This window comes from Brachyhypopomus gauderio, chromosome 2 (genome assembly GCF_052324685.1).
Source record: "Brachyhypopomus gauderio isolate BG-103 chromosome 2, BGAUD_0.2, whole genome shotgun sequence".
NCBI lineage: Eukaryota > Metazoa > Chordata > Actinopteri > Gymnotiformes > Hypopomidae > Brachyhypopomus > Brachyhypopomus gauderio.
In genome coordinates, this window is record NC_135212.1 from 35529562 (window position 1) to 35541218 (window position 11657).

The following is an 11657-nucleotide window of genomic DNA, read 5'->3' on the forward strand; positions in this document are numbered from 1 at the left end:
TTTTTCGGGAAAAAAAAGTGCAGTTTATTGCTCTCATCAGCGTGCCGTTTTTTCTCCTCTTTCTTCTCCCTTTTCTCTTTTTCCCGCCCCCCAAAAGCTCTCATTGGTCAGAGGCTCTACTGGCCAACAATAACACAGTATTAGAAAAGTTTAGAAGTAAAGGTTCCTGTAATTTCCCCTCCTCTACATATAGGAAAATGGGTTGTGTGCTAGATAGAGTCACTAGAGCAGGAAGTCACCACACTCTGTGGGTTCTCCATTATGTGTCCAGATTAGATAGATGATAATGTCTCTAGGCAGAGGAGGGGCTATCTAGTAAAGTTGTATACCTTGAGCGATGGGGCCATCAGCCACTGTGGAAAGTGGTACAATAGGAATGTTGAGAGGATCACGTCAAGGATTCCCAACATGGTGGGAGCCTCTCTCAGGGTCCCAGTAGTCATGTTGAATGTGCGTTCGCGCAGTGTCCTGTGCTCGTCGTTGTTTGAGTCTGCACGTTATATACGTTTACGTGTTTCTACGTGCGCTATCTGTGCTTTTTGTGTGAAATAAAGTAATGTCAGTGCAAGCCGGAGTGGACTCGTGCCTCGTCCTTCTAGCCGCACCGAACGTCACATGCTTCCTTTTAATGTTTCTTTTTATTTATTCTGTAAAGCACTTTGAGTTGCATGTATGTATGAAAGGTGCTATACAAAAAAAAACCAGTGTAACATCTGTTTACTTCTTTTAACCTGACATTCAGTACAGTGAGTCCCCGCTTAACGACGGATCAGAGTTACGGCCAACTTTTTTTTTATTTCGCACGGTGCATAGAGGAGCAGTGGCTGCACAGTGGAGTGTAGTGCAGTGTTGTGGAGTGTTGTGTATGATAAGCTGAGGCAGCGCAGTCTCATCTCGGCAACGCGATCGCTCTTTCTCATGCTGTATGCACGCACAAGAACATTGTTATTTTTACTTAACAATTAACTCTTGAAAAATGCAGAAAAGGGAACTTAACACGAGCAAGACTGAAATTTCAGGATCTCCCCTCCTTCTTGCCAGCAATTAGCCATCCTTTTATTATGCAAATGCGGAGCACTGATGCAGCAGGTCAAAGGTCACTAATATGGCTAAAAGTATGAGGAGTTTCGCAGGCAAACCGCCTGTATATCTGTATGTCACAGCTTCAAGAAGCAATTCAAAAGTTACAACCCGTGAAACTATCTTTTTTTATAGTGCGAAGGTAATTATTCCTATGATGAATAGGAATTAATCTTTTGGTTTGAATCGCGCTAAACATTCTAACTGAAATAAATCTTCGCGATAAAGAATAAACGTTGTGTAAAACGTACTTTTACGGAACCAGTACTCTTACCAGTTCTCGGGCCATGGGTCAATCCAAGTGGCGATTTTGGTAGCGAGATAAGTGTGGAAATATAACAGGGGACTGAAGAATGGATTCCAACATATTTCACTTTAACCTTTCGGTTTTGTTGACCTCACGTTTTTTACTTTAGTGTTCCCGGTCTTCAGAGACCGGTCTGTTTTAACACACAAAAAAAATTTTCACCACCTTGCAAACATAGGCATAACGTGTGTGTGTCTGTAGGTGTGTGTGTAGGTGTGTCTGTGTGTGTGTGTGTGAGTGTGTGTGTCTGTGTGTGTAGGTGTGTGTGTAGGTGTGTGTGTGTGAGTGAGTGTGTGTGTGTGTGCGTGTCTGTGTGTGTTTAGGTGTGTGTGTGTCTGTGTGTGTGTGTTTAGGTGTGTGTGTAGGTGTGTGAGTGAGTGAGAGTGTGTGTGTGTGTCTGTGTGTGTGTGTGTGTGTGCACGCGCGCATGTGAATTCATGCACATGAGTGGCATGTCACACTCAGATCAGAGTGTGCCTTGCAAACATAGGCATAACATGTGTGTGTGTGTGTGTGAGTGAGTGTGTGTGTGTCTGTGTGTGTTTAGGTGTGTGTGTAGGTGTGTGTAGGTGTGTGAGTGAGTGAGTGAGTGAGTGTGTGTGTGTGCGTGTGTGTGTGTGAATTCATCACACTCAGATCAGAGTGTGCCTTGCAAACATAGGCATAACATGTGTGTGTGTCTGTGTCTGTAGGTGTGTGTGTATGTGTGTGTGTGTGTGTGTGTAGGTGTGTGTGTGTGTGTGTGTGTGTGAATTCATCACACTCAGATCAGAGTGTGCCTTGCAAACATAGGCATAACGTGTGTGTGTCTGTGTCTGTAGGTGTGTGTGTATGTGTGTCTGTGTGTGTGTCTGTGTGTGTAGGTGTGTGTGTGTGTGTGTGTGTGAATTCATGCACATGAGTGGCATGTCACACTCAGATCAGAGGGGCCTTGCAAACATAGGCATAACATGTGTGTGTGTGTCTATGTCTGTGTGTGTAGGTGTGTGTGTATATGTGTGTGTCTGTGTGTGTGTCTGTGTGTGTGTAGGTGTGTGTGTGTGTGAGTGAGTGAGTGAGCGAGTGAGTGAGCGAGTGAGTGTCTGTGTGTATAGGTGTGTCTGTGTGTGTTTAGGTGTGTGTGTGTAGGTGTGTGTGTGTGTGTGTGAGAGAGCGAGTGTGTGTGTGTAGGTGTGTGTCTGTGGGTGTGTGTGTGTGTGTAGGTGTGTGTCTGTGTGTGTAGGTGTGTGTGTGAGTGTGTGTGTGAGTGTGTGTGTGAGTGTGTGTGTAGGTGTGTGTGTAGGTGTGTGTGTGTGAGTGTGTATGGGGATGTTTTCTGTCTCATAGATGAATATATTCTGAATACCCATTCACTTCCTGTGATGGTCACGCTTGACCGGCAACAACACAGATGTAAAACATTGGTTTAAAACACTCAAAATTCAATGAAAAAGATGATCATCACTTTTATATGTTCCAGTGCATAGTGTGGTGGATGGCATAAGGCCTTGCAGCAATCAGATGTAAAACACAATATTTATGAGTGGTTTAAGTTGTAAATCGGTCAGATTTGACCCGAACACGACAGGAGGGTTAATCAAGAACAACTGGGAGGCTAGTAGTAATGGCTACCGGCTAGTCCGGGTCTCCGTCCTCCCTCTCCCGCTCACACCCTTGTCCAACCTTCTCTCTCTAACTCCTCCCACTTCAACATCACTCTAACTCCCCTCTAGAGGCTACAAGGCACTCTACAAATTTATGAACATATAGAACAGGTTACATCATACCATTATTGCTCTTACAGTTGTATTTGTAGTAGGCGTATGTGCTGTGCGATTTTCACAAGGTAAACCAGACACTGACTAGCCCATTTTATGTGTTTCATACGCATTGTATGCTTACTTCATCGCACTAAAGAATAAACTACAATAATGTGCTCGTTGTAGGCATACGTGTTGTGCGATTTTCACAAGGCAAACCAGACACTGACTAGCCCATTTTATGTGTATCAAACACATTTCATGCTTACTTCTTCACACTAAAGAATAAACATTGTATTTATAGTAGGCAAAACCAGAGAATAAACATTGTATTTGTAGTGACTAGCCCATTTTATATGTGTTTCATACGTATTTTATTCTTCCTTTGAAGCGCTGACCCCACGCTGAACATTCTAACTGAAATAAATCTTCGCGCTAAAGAATAAACGTTGTACTTGTAGTGGGCGTACGTGCTAGAAGTTATTTGTTTTATACTATCCAAGTGTTATCTAAAATTAAGTAAAAAACTAAATCAATCAGTACAAATTACATATATTCTATCCGTATCTAGATATTTAGACAGAATCAAACATTGTATGTATGTTATTTCTGCAATTCGTTGGTTACGAAACAGCACTAATTTACAGGTAGAGAATATATATAATTTGCACTGCTACATAGACAGGAAACGCCACAAAATATTCTCTGAAATATCATAAAAATTATATATATATTCTATCTGTATTTAGATATTTAGAGAAAGTCAAATATAGGCATTGTAGCCTACATCCCAGCTAACAAAAAAACGTCCCGGGGACGTCCCGCGAACCAACACTTCGAACGTCCTCTGGACGTTTTTTTGTAGGGTGGCAAAAATGTTACAGGGGACATTTATGGCGTCAAATCCAAGTCAATAATCGCGAGCGCGGAAAATCATTTCGCACGAGGAAAAGTGCTTATTCGCGCGAGCAAAAATGCTCTCGCGCACGCGGAGAGAGCTTCCTCGCACGAGCAAAACTACTCTCGCACGAGCAAAACGACTTTCGCGCGCGAGGAGTTGCTTGCGCGACGAAAATTTGTCACACCCTTTCTGCTTGCGATTAAGCTCCTGCTCGCGGAGCAGATCGTTTGATTTTTGACAGTCGTGGGAGGGACCCAGACAGGATTGACTTCTGGATGTGAATTGTGATTGGCTGTCAGTAGGGTCTGTTTCATGTTTATTTTTTCACGAACGCATTTAGACAGTTGGAAGCTCCATGAACTATGGTAAAACAAATAACCAGCTAGCTAGCTAGATATTTATAAGTCCGACTAACTAGCTAACTAACTATGTATACAATGCTAATGTCTGACTTATTTTAACATACACAAAGAAAAGTATTGCTGCAAGGTATTGTTAGTTTTCACATTAACATCTAAGGATTTTTACCTCATAAACCAAGTGTCTACATATGTGGGCATTATGCAATAATGGCAATACGTTGAACGATGTACCATGTCATAGATTTTTAAGCCGTTCATATAAATAATAAAAGTAAATTTGTACAAAATGTGTTGTTGCTGTAAATAGAAACAAATATAAACATTTCCATTTTTATTGCCTAAAAAGCTAAATCTAAGAACATTTGTGTGTGTGTGTGTGTACTGTTGGTGAAAAATTCATATATTGTCTTACTGTAATATTCATCAATATACACGTATGTATTGATTACACTTAGTAGTGAGTAGAATGGAAATCACGTTATTATATGTTAGGCCTAGTACACGTTGATCATTGTATGCCTTACATGCTTGTAGGCACTCTCTCTAGTAATAAAGTAGTAAATTGTGTGAAGGCACTCCTTGTGAGATGAAGGTAGACAGCCCTGAAGGTCTCTGGTTTGTAGATAAGGATGAGTTGCGTTAGAATGGTGCATCTGATGGACCGGAGGAACAAGGAGACCTTGGCCAAATGACCCTGGCAGGGAAAGAGTGATGGGGGTGATACCTCACCCCATCACCTTACCTCACATGGGCCACCAATGAGACCTAACATGCTTAACTCATGTCATGGAAGTATGATGTAATCATGTAGCAAAATAGTATAAGAACTATGGTCTGTGAGTGGGGGGCAGCTTTCTCTTGCAGACGCTCTTGAGCTCTGGATCGATCCATCTATTTTTCTGTCTTTTGTCTTTAATAAACTTTGTACTCTACTCTGATACCATACCCAACTGCTTTTGACTGTTCTTGCTCACCATTAAGGTTCAAATTTCAACGACAGTACATTATAGCACACATGTATATGTGTTGTTTTTCAACCAGGGCAGTGTAGATAATCAACATCACACTATACAGTTATTGAGGATATTCCAGTAGGTAGTGCGTCAGAGTCCACTTACAGTGACAGTGACATCAGCGAAGGAGAATATGAGACAGATGTGAGACTAAGTGAAAAAAAGCGAAAAATAACAAAACGAGGAAGGGAACAAAGGAAATTAGGTAGGTTTAAATAATTAGCAAAGAAAACAGAATGTCAGAGGCAAGAATAGAATCTGGAGATACAAGGGTATTGATTCCCATTGAGTCCCACCTATGTTCATGTGGATTTTTGGGTGTCCACATATGTGGACAGTTGAATAACTTTATTAAAAAAATGTTTTTAAGTAAAATAATAAACCATTTGATTTTTTATGCATGTCAGACTAATAAAAACAATTATTTAAATCTAGCCACAAGCGGAGATTGCAGGTTCACACACGTATAGGCCTAAGCAGCCAAAGAAAACCAATGTGTTGTTTTGAGCAAATGTTTGACCTTTGATATGAATGTATGAAGTGTTTTTTTTATCTCAGATGAGGCACTAAATCTACAAAAAATCAAAATGTGGCTAAATGTATTGGCAAAAAATGATTCAGATCATATAACTAAATCACATGCTGAGATTAGCTTTGTGTGTATGTGTTTGCAAGGTGTTTCATGTAAGCAATGCTTTTCAGTAGGTTCCAGTATTTGGCCAGTAGATGGAGCCAAAGTACTACCATACAGATATTACAGCGATGAAAAGAAATTTTAGTGAAATAAAATGTTCATTCCTGGTCAGGCAGTATTGTGTAGCGTCGGGCCAATGGGGGGTGCCGGAGGGTGACACCATTACCCATGAGCCCTTGCGGCCCCGGCCCTGTTGTGTTTAATTATGCGATGTTTATGTTTGTATAGTGTTTTTAATGATTATTTATTGTGTTTTATTAGTTAAGTCACCCCGGTCCATCCTTTTGTGTACCGGTGCATTATCTTAGTTTCCCCTCCATGTATGTGTAACGTTGCCGTCGTCATGACCTCCCCCCGTGTTTCATGTGCAAGGGGTACCTCATTTAGGCCTCGAGTTATACTGATTGTGCCTGTGAGTGCCAGTTTTATTACAAAGAACAATAAAACCTCTGTTCTGTTTGGAGAATGGACTTCTCTGCAACTTCTTTCTACCACACCACGCCACAATACTTTTTGTTATAAGATGTAGTTACAAAGTTATTTGGCTCATTGGTCTGAATCATACAAGATTCATTACTTCTCTGTATTCTGCATGACAGGATTGCAGCATTAGTTTTGATGATTTTAGAGGTTTTTGTGTACAGTAGCATCCCCGACAGGTCAATTTGAACCACACTTGGAGCACATCACAGGAACCTTAATCCATGAAAGCATTTGAAATTAGGAGTTGATCACTGTGACAGAAATTATGTCATTCTTGATTAGGTCATGTCATTTAGATTATAAGAGATCATTATGAACGTTATGATTTAGTACATGTCGTTCTGATTAAACAGAAGGTCTACAATAATGAAGTAGTGTGTTTCAGTGTAATCAAGTACTTATGTTTAGTTAATATTATGCATTTGTGCTATACTGTGACCCAGGTCAGGGAGAGTGCGAAGGGTAAGAGCACTGTTAACTGGTACTCACTAGTCTACTATACTTGGGTCATTTAGCTTTCTCTGTGTTCAACTGATACATTTCTTCCGCTAACTCTAGGGAAGTCCATATTAGGAGATACACATACGTGAGACAAAGTAGCCTGTTGGGCGCCCATGTTTTGGAACATGATGTGCTTAAGATAACCTGCTTGCTAGAACTGCTGAATGGTGTAGATTGTATATAAGCAGGGGGACTGCCCCCATGCTTTCAGAGTTGGTTTACATGGTTTGAGTTATAGCAACATAGGTCATATATGGCATGGCCTGAATAATATAATGAAAAAAAAGACCAACCTGAAAATTTAAAAATCCAAAATTGTTTTGATAATTATTCACCTAGAGATTGCAACAACAAATACATTGTATATAGAAACAAATTTTTATTTTACCATCTATGGTTTCACAATATACTCTTGGTACAACAGTTATTTAACTCAAATGGCTCTCTACTGACAAATCAAGAATTTAGTAACTAAGGTTTATTAATTAAATTCAATGTTGCAATTGCTTTTGCTGAATTAGTTATAAAATGCTATACATGCTGGAGTGAGTATGCTATTTAAAAGTACACCAGGACATGATCCAACATTATTACCCATCGACCCAACCAATCTTGAAATAGGGAAAATGTGTTTCTGTACATCACACAATAGTAATCATTATATATGCTCACTGTTTCAGAAAGATGGTGTATCTAATCCATATGAATCTATTGGAACACCATCTTTAACAACCTCGACTGGAAAGAGATCTGGACCTTGCCAGCAAAATATATATCATACATAATGTGAAAGAAGTATATTTTAAAATAATTTAGTTTATCCATCAAAAACATTTTTAACAATGGTTTATAAAGGACATGGAAGCGAATTGCACTTTCTGCAGAATTCACCCTGACAACATTTCCCATTTCTTCCAAATTATGGGAAGATATCTGCAACATATCTAGTACCTGTATTGAACCATTTATCCCTCTGCTTTAATTATGTATTGCTAGCTACATGCCAAGTGCATTGCTAAGGCAGTTTTATTTTGTGTAATACAAATAGCCAACTTAGCTAGCTAGCTAACAAACCATGTAAACAATGCAAACGTCAGACTTATAAATAACTAGCTAGCTAGGTTAACTAGCTAGCTGGTTATGTTTTACCATAATTCATAGTATTTGGAGCATCCAGCTGCCTAAATGCATTGATATCGCGAAAAAATAAACATGAACCGGACCCTACTGACAGCCAATCACAATTGACATCCAGAAGTCAATCCTGTCTGGGTCCCTCCCACGACTGTCAAAAATCAAACGATCTGCTCCGCGAGCAGGAGCTTAATCGCAAGCAGAAAGGATGTGACAAATTTTCCTCGCGCAAGCAACTCTCTCCTCGCGCGTGAGAGTAGTTTTGCTCGCGAAATGATTTTCCGCGCTCGTGATTATTGACTTGGATTTGACACCATAGACGTTCAGGAGACGTTTGTAGGACCACCTGGAAACATCCAGAGGACAATAAGCGGACGTTTAAGGAACGTCCTTTAAACGTCTCATATGTTAAATTGTTTAGGTCTACTTCTTATGTTCTAAAACAACTTCCATTTTATCGATTTAGTAAATCGTGGTATTGTATATGGAATAAAAGTGAACACACAAGAAGTGATAGGCTGTAAACAAGTTATCATTTTTTATTTGAAGTGCGAAAGATAATCTGTCCGATGTGCGCATTTGAACGCTGTTAAGCCTCCTTTTCAAGCGTTTCTTGGTGTGAAGCCTAAAAGAATAGACAAAGATACACGTTTGTTAACATTTAATTTTGTAACCTTTGGCTATTAAACACCTTTAGATATATTATCTACATGTGGTTTAATTATAGTAATATGCGCTTACTTCAGATGCAGGCATAAACCACAAAATTAAGTGGTTTTGAGGATGTACCGCCAGCCACTACATTTTAAAGAGGCAAGCCAAGCTAAGCCCAACCAATTGGGCACGTCAGTTTTAGGCTTAAACGCTTCCTTCAATCATAATTAAAGACTAGTTTTAGTTTAGAATGTAGGTTTTAATTTCTTTTATAGGGATAAAAGAAAAAGAACAATTAGTAATAATAGTTCACCTGATTATTTGTTCTCCCACGATGTGGCGCATGTTTCAGCATGACAGCAATCATGTCTTCAATCGCCTGGCATTTTGCCTCAGAATAACACTTGTTGCATGCACCTTGAAATACACAATTTAAATATGTAAACCTGCAAATTACATGTTTTAAGGGAGAATATTGTTTTCTTTTTGATATTCTATCTGATAAAATTGGACAGTATCTTAACAAATTCTTACCAACATTACATTAATATAAAATTATGGAACTTAATTTATTAACCTGTAATTATTCTGAAGGATCAAACTTACGTATGATGACATCATTAATGGGGAGTCCCTCAAAAGATCATTTTCCTTTTCTCCCTTTAAAGCTGTATTCAGTCCACAGAGAGTTGCCTCCAATTTTGCGAAGCATCCTCCTGACAGCATCTCCCAAGCTGCCTCCCCCCTGGAGACTTAGATATCGGATTTGTAAATAGTGCAATAGTGGAAAATATGCTCACAGTGCATTGACGAGATCAATATCAAGCATCATATCATGGCTCAAGTATCATAAATGGTGGGCCTTGAGGAATTTGCACCTCTGATAAGTTTAAAACAGAAAATTACTGTTGTATGTAATATAATGTTCAAGTCTTACTACGTACCATCTTCTTACGGTATGCAGGATCTTGCAGTCTACTGCAGAGGCCTTCCAAGTCCTCTGTTGGTTCACATGGCTCATTTAGCAAACCTAATGTGTCACTGGAGGTACTTGGCTGGTCTGTGCTCTTCTCCAGTAGTCTTCCAATGGCGTCCCTAAATTCCTCCTGCATCTGTGTTAATTTTAGCAGGACTTTTTCTCTCCAAGGCCTCAAATAATTTCACAATTTCTGCAAAATAACAAACAAATAAATAAATAAATATCAGTAAAATCAATTACATAAACCTTAATGAGAGCACTAGTAACAACATTAAAAAGCAGTGACAGTTGTACAAGCTGTCAAAAGTAATCATGACTAACAACAATCACTAATATTGGGCATCATTCACCAACAATTCATAAGAAGGAATTTCTTCTTAAAACCCACATAGGCAGTATTATTTAAGAACAAACTTCGGAAGCTATTGGTAAATGAAGCTCATTGTTTGTATTGTGTGATTTTAGTTACTCACTCATATGTCATAACAAGAATAAAACACAGAGAGAAATAACAGTCTCAGAAAATCACCTTGCTGGCCACTGGAAGTTGGTGGAGCTTTTGCAGTGAAATAAACAAAAATAATATTTTTAAAAGGTGTATTAAAATCTGTGGTTGTGCTTATATTTTTAACTGCACCTCTCATCTGGTGGAAAACTACAATGCAACAAAGTTTTTGTTGAATCACATCCCCTTTTCTTCTGCATGCACTGTTTGTACCTTGTAACTGCTGTCCTGTGGAAGTGGATGGAGCATCTGCCAGCAAATAAACAAAATAAAGCTTCACATTAAAAAGCTAAGGATTAACATATATGGCTGCTCTACTTCACATTAAAAAGCTAAAGATTAACATATATGGTTGCTCTACTTCACAGTAAAAAGATAAGGATTAACATATATGGCTGCTCTATTTGGACACATGGATTGTCTACTTACATTCAGGGGCCTTGGGCAGTGTTAGTCTCGTATTTTTAGTCCTCCTCTGAAAGACATGCTCATCTGAATTACCAAAAAATAGAGAATTAATACAGGTCCAAGACATGCAAAAGCAGACATGTTTCTTTGTATTCCTGGAAACTAAACTCTTTACCTTCATCAGTCTCATTAGCTGGGTGGAGAAAACACATTTACACATGTAAATGCAAGTAAGCAACAATTTTTTCTTCTTAATGGCTGTGCAATTTTTTACGTTATTAGTTTAAATCTGTTAAATCTTTACTTAATTACCTGGCCATTTGTAGAATGTACTATTCTTAAGAAACCTCTAAATCGGTTATCATTAAGTGAAACCTATGAAATGTAATAATTTTAATGAAGTTTTACTTACACTCAGGTAAACATCTAGGTTGTTTCCTCTTTTGAAAATTCACATCATCTGTAAGCATAGTAAATATATATACAGTATATATACAGATCCATGTGTCATGTGAACAATCATGTTTTATTTTACATTTCAGAAAACTATCCTATATTTACCTTCTTTATCCAGCTCATCAACTGTAAAATAAAAAAAGCATGTAGGTTCACATTTACTGTGCAATAATAGTATTTAAAAACCTCAGCTATGATACTATGCATGATACTTGCACACAACTTACTACAATATCCCTACTATGAAGTGTTGAGATTTGTGATCATATGGTGTTTCAATTCATGATTGCTATAGAAGGGGGCTAATAAAACTGTGCAGCAACAGATGGGCAACAAGGTGTACCTAAATGGTCAGTGAGTGTAGGTCAAAGGTAGGGTTACCTATAAAATGTTACAAACTTACACAGAGGAGTTTTTCTCTTTCTGGGTTGCTTGGCTTGG

At 38.8% G+C, this 11657-nt stretch overlaps 1 long non-coding RNA gene across 1 annotated transcript; it reads right to left on the bottom strand.

The window, feature by feature from the left end:
* Positions 1–9931: 9931 nt before the first annotated feature.
* On the bottom strand, positions 9932–10846 carry LOC143508885 (uncharacterized). The gene is made up of 4 exons (XR_013129522.1): positions 10782–10846; positions 10566–10601; positions 10377–10403; positions 9932–10037 (listed from the first exon to the last, which is right to left on the bottom strand). It is a non-coding gene; the product is annotated as an uncharacterized LOC143508885 (long non-coding RNA).
* Between the last annotated feature and the right edge of the window lie 811 nt (positions 10847–11657).